Here is a 5,975-nt window from a genome sequence, read left to right as displayed (position 1 = left end):
TTTCAATTAAATATTTAGCTGCATCCTGTTTCCATGGAGCTCTGATGGAGGCTAATTTCTTCCATCAGATAGTGAGTAGAAGCGATAGTAGGAAACCTGCCGGAAAAATGAGTGGATCCTACTATTCAGTCTATAACTGATTTCAAACTGTGTTTTTAAGGCTCAACTCTCTCTAGTAGCAACTCATACTGCTTCATCAGTAAACTTGTTATGATAAAAGTCATGGTTTACACCAGCATCTGTTCTTTCAACAAGAGCTAGTTCAGAAATAAAGTGTTTGATGAGGCGTCATGAAGCATGTTTCTCCAACTCTACTGTTGTCCCAAGTCCAGCTCACACAACATGCCTAATAGTCTGCATAGAGTATCAGGTAAGTGGTTAGCTGTGGGATCACGAGGGAACATTCTTCTCTTGTTGAACTTCATTTGTTGTATATTGTATGTATTATATCCTCTCCTTGCGGGAAGGCCTTTGCCTGCTGGCTATGCCTTGGTAGCCTGTGCAACTGGGTTTCATGTCTGGTTCCCCCTCTTCCTGTGCTGCACTGTCTCAGCTTCCTGCTCTCATATCTTCAGTGCAGTAAGTTTTCACGAAGAATCTCCGAAGTCACCTGAGAACTCACTATTTGAGCCTTTTAAGCTCTCAGTCTTAGAATGGCAAGAAGTGCCTTTCATGGTTCTGAAAAAGCCTTTGGTGTGGGTCTATTACATAAGAAAGAAATTCTTTCTGTCCTGATATGTCTATTTCTGGTCAAATCTGAGAGCTCCACTCTTGGCCACTGAATACTTCAAGCCTTAGCATTGGGCCACTTTGTCCATCATGATCCCTGGAGAGCACATCTAGCAAGGGCAAGAGGGGTGGAACATATCCCAAGGAAACATGATGACAATTAGCTATCTCTTCACCTTTTGGGCTCTATCACATTATTATGTAACTGATTTTCTGGGACAATAGAAGCATCTGAGTCATAAAACAACAACAAAAACAATAATAACATGGTTAATTGATCACAGTGTCTACAGAGTTCTTAGCATGTAAGATACAAATCCAAATGCTGTTACCTCAATGTTATTATAACATACCTCTGAAGCCATGGTGAGTTCACATCGGCTATCAGTTCTGGTGCCATGTTGGATAATGGGTTCCAACTTAGACAATTGTTTTTGACACTAAATTTTCTCCTGTTTCTTACCAAATACACTTTCTTTGTCATTCCTTCACCATGGTTGATATATTCATATTACAACTCTTCCACATTCTATTTCCAGAAGAGGATGCTACCTGGCCAATTTATGTTACATCATTTTGATCTAGCTGAAACTACTAAGGGGGAAATATTTTCTTCAGTTGTCATGTAGGATTTAGCTTCCTGCTTTATTGAAAATAAGAAAAAGATTTGGTTTCTAGGCATCAGTAAGCTATGCCTTATGAATTCTTAATTATTATTTAAGATTCCATGTGTATATTTAGTATCTTTGTTTTATTTTGCATTGTTTCTATTATTGTGGAAAATTTCATTTAGATTTAAGTTAATTTTGATATCATATTTTGACCAAGAGATATTAAATAAAATACTTCTGATTTTTCCAATATATGAAATTCATAAAACACTTTGTTTCTGAACTTAGGTTGAGTTCAATATTTTATGAAATTAATTAGTTGATTTTAATGACTTTCCCAAAATTACTGAAACTGGAAAAAATACAAACCTAATAAATAGGCACTAGAGAGATGGCTCAGCTAAATGCAATGATTGCTCTTTCAGAGGATTAGGGTTCAACTCCTATTATCAACATAGCAGCTAACAACTGTTTATAACTGGAGTTCCAGCAGATACGATGTTGTTGCTTTTGGCATCTCAGGATGTGTACACACACGATGCAGACAGGAAGGAAAACACTTATACACATAAAACAAAAAACAAATAAGTAGCTTATGTCACTTCAAGGCCATCATCATAACATTTAAAATTCCCAGGTCCTGGTGGACGCTGCACACCTATATTCTGTGTCCTCCTTCAACTCTGAAATGTCTCATCCCAGATTTGAAAGTACCTGACGGCAAAATGAAACTGATCCCCCTCTCTGACTGCCTTCTTTCGTTCAAGTAGTGACCTGTCTCTCTTCAGAGGACACCATAATGCTTGTAATGTTTATTTTCTTGAATCAGCTTCTGTCTGGTTTAAGGGCTGATGGAGAAGTTTCTAAGCTTCTCATAAAAATTTTCAGAACAGTCACTGATCTTCCAAAGTAAAAATATTATTATCACCTTTGGTATTATTGAATCAGTTTCTTGTATTTTTGCTACCATTTATTTACTCTCAAATCATTTATATATTTGGATAACTTTACCCATATAATTTTCTCCAGAATTCAAAAGTTCAGTGTGATGGTTTTTGTTTTATCTTATTATATTTTATTTTGTTATGCTTTATTGTTTATAAAAAGAATAAGAAAAAGTAAAGGCTGATTAGCAACAACAAACAAGCAGGGGAGGATTTGGATGGAAGGGTGGGCAGGTGGGAGGATGTGGGAGGAATTTATAAAAACTTATTTTCAGTACCAAAAGAATGTAAATGCCTTAGTTTAAGTTCATTTCAATGAACGTGAAGGTCTTTACTATACACTGGCTTCTCAATTGTATACACCTTTTCCCTGCAACCTTGCTCTTCTCTCCCTCATATACCTCTACTGTACTTCTGTAGAAATTAATGTTACTTACAAAATTCAAAGTATCTGTAATTGATCACCAACACTTTCTCTTTGCAGCTAATTTCACCTTTTACCTTGTTACTAGCCAGCTGTTTCCCTTCCCATGAGTAGACCATTGAATTGATTTTCTCTCACTCATCAAGTGGTCTTCAATCATTGAGGATGAAGAATCTAGATTTAATGTCAAACCAAAGTTTGCAGTATTTCCTTGCAGTTATTTCACTTTTCACTTTTCACCAGTTGTTTTTTTTTTTTTTTTTTTTTTGACTGGCTTTTTTTAAATTTTTTTATTAATTACACTTTATTCATTTTTGTACCCCCCATAAGCCCCTCCCTCCTCCCCTCCCAATCCCACCCTCCCTGCCCTTTCTGCATAGATGCCCCTCCCCAAGTCCACTGATAGGGGAGGTCTTCCTCTCCTTCTTTCTGATCTTAGACTATCAGTTCTCATCAGAAGTGGCTGCATTGTCATCTTCTGTGGACTGGTAAGGCTGCTCCCCATCAGCGAGAGGTGATCAAAGAGCAGGCCAATCAGATTATGTCAGAGGCAGTCCCTCTTCCCATTATGAGTGAGTTTTCCCAGAAGCAAAAAGACACACACCGTATATACTCCCTCATATAAACATACAACATAGGATAAACCAGCTAAAATCTGTACATCTAAACAAACTAAGAAAAAGAGAGAACTCTAACTAAAATGCTCAATCCCCATCCTTAAAGGCAGAGAGGATGGACATCAGAAGATGAAGAAAACAGGAAACAACCTAGGAACCTGCCACAGAGGGCCTCTGAAAGCCTCTGCCCTGCAGACTATGAAAGCAGATGCTGAGCTTGATGGCCAACTGATGGGCAGAGTGAATGGAATTTTATGTAAGAAGTGGGAAATAGTAAGAGCTGGAGAGGACGGGAACTCCACAAGGAGAGCAACAGAACAAGAAAATTTGAACACAGGGAACTTCCCAGAGACTCATACTCCAACCAAGGACTGTTCGTAGAGATAACCTAGAACCCCTGCACAGATGTAGCCCATGGCAGTTCAGTGTCACCAGTTTTAAAACTACTTTAAAACTAGTACTAGTTTTACTTTAAAATTTCATGGTTAATTGCAAACATATATAGCTGAAGAAAATCACAGATTCAAAGAGGATGCTTCATTTAGAAACTCATAGTCATGGATGCATGTGGGCTTTACCTATTAATTACACTGAAATTTTTGTTTATTTATTCTCCAACTATTAAAATGACCTCTTGCTTCTTAAAACACTGTGCTTCTTCCACCAGCTCGCTGTGACCTGGGAGCCTGGGTGACCCCATGACTTAGCTATTGTAAATAGCCTCGTTTCTGTGGTATGGTGATTGGTTCTGGTAATGCGCCTGAGAGTTGTGTATATAAACATCTCGGGTAGTTTTAGCCAGAGAGTCCTTTAAATCAAAGATATGTCATTTGTTGATTCTAAATTCTCATAAGCACACTTTTAATTCTGAAAAGAACCAAAGCCTCTGTCACTGACTCTGCTGTGTGGCATCTGGCTAAAATCATAGCTGATAATATCCAAACCATATTCTTGCCGTCCGGCCACCCCTTGTCTGTGTGGTTACGTGTGTGCACACCTGAGTGACTTGGAGTGCTGAAACCAGCCTTGGGTGTTGGTCATCTTTCCGCCATGTTTGAGTCAAGGCATCTTGGTAGCGTGCTGCTAGCTGTGCCTTCATGGGTTCCACTGTCTCAGTCTCTCAGCTCCCTGCAGGGTGACAGGGGTTATGGGGACAGGAGGCAGTGCCTGACTTTCACTCCAGTTCTCAGTAATTTGACACGTTATTCATACTTTACAAGAAATGCTTTAGCCACAAAGCAGTCTCTCAAGCTCCCATTTCTTCTTTTAAATGGAGCATGGAGGTGAGCTACTGGGCTGGGAACACCTAATGCTGGACACTGTGGCACAATGGCAGCCAGCTCAGCTTGCAGCAACTAAAGCGTGACTTTTTAATTAATTTAATTTCTTTTATTAATTAGTTTATTCACTTTGTATCCCAGCTGTAGCACCCTCTCCTATTCCCTCCCACTTCCACCCTTCCTCCCTCTTCTCCTCCCATGGCCCTTCCCCAGTCCACTGATAGGGGAGTTCTTCCTCCCCTTCCATCTGACCCTAGCCTATCAGGTCTCATCAGGCCTGGCTGCATTGTCTTCTTCTGTGACGTTTTAAGCCTCCTCCCCGCTCAGGAGGTGGTCAAAGAGCCAGCCACTGAGTTCATGTCAGAGACAGTCCCTGTTCCCATTATTAGGACACCCACTTGGAGACTGAACTGCCATGGGCTACATCTGGCACTATCTCAGAAAATTAGGAATAGCGCTTCCTCAAGATCCAGCTATACCACTCCTAGGCATATGTCCAAAATATGCTCAAGTACACAACAAGGACATTTGCTCAATCATGTTTGTAGCAGATTTATTCGTAATAGCCAGAATCTAGAAACAACCCAGATGACCCTCAGTTGAGGAATGGATACAGAAATTGTGGTACATTTACACAATGAAATACTACTCAGCTATTAAAAACAAGGAAATCATAAAATTTGGATGCAAATGGATGGAACTAGAAAGAATCATCCAGAGTGTGGTATCACAGAAGCAGAAAGACACACATGGTATATACTCACTTAAAAGTGGATATTAGACATATATAGGATAATCATACTTGCCAGAACACGCCAGCAGAGTCAAACTGTACCTGAGTGGGGAGTGAGGACAAATCACACTTCACACGGGATCGGCTTGAGAGGGCTGTCAGTCTGACTGAAGCAGCACGGGTTTATTCCAGGGTTCATCGTTTATAGGTGAGCAAGTAACATAAATAGAAAAATGTGTGGAACCACCTAACCTTTGTTTCAAAAACTACTTCCCCAGGTGAAAACCTAACTAAGCAGCTTTACAAGCCACTCTCCACACCACAGTGTGAGTCCTGGTGATCCGACTCAGCTGGTCAAGCTTGGCCACAGGTGTGTTGCTTTGGCAAGAGGCAATTTGCATCCAGGTGCCAGAGGCTTCTGGGTTCCCTAGAGCATCCGGGACTGTCTCTCAGGACTCTCAGGCTGGCTTTGTCTGTAGCTGCGTCCCAGGGCTCTCCACACATACTAAAATCTGTAAGCTAAGCAATAAGGAGGACCCTGGAGAAGATGTTCAATCCTCATTCATAAAGGCAAATGGTATAAACATTTGAAAAGGGAGGAAACAGGAAATAGGACAGGAACCTACCACAGAGGGAC

The sequence above is a fragment of the Psammomys obesus genome, unplaced genomic scaffold (assembly GCF_907164565.1).
Source record: "Psammomys obesus unplaced genomic scaffold, mPsaObe1.curated_primary_1811, whole genome shotgun sequence".
NCBI classification, from domain to species: domain Eukaryota; kingdom Metazoa; phylum Chordata; class Mammalia; order Rodentia; family Muridae; genus Psammomys; species Psammomys obesus.
This window is presented reverse-complemented; position numbering follows the sequence as displayed.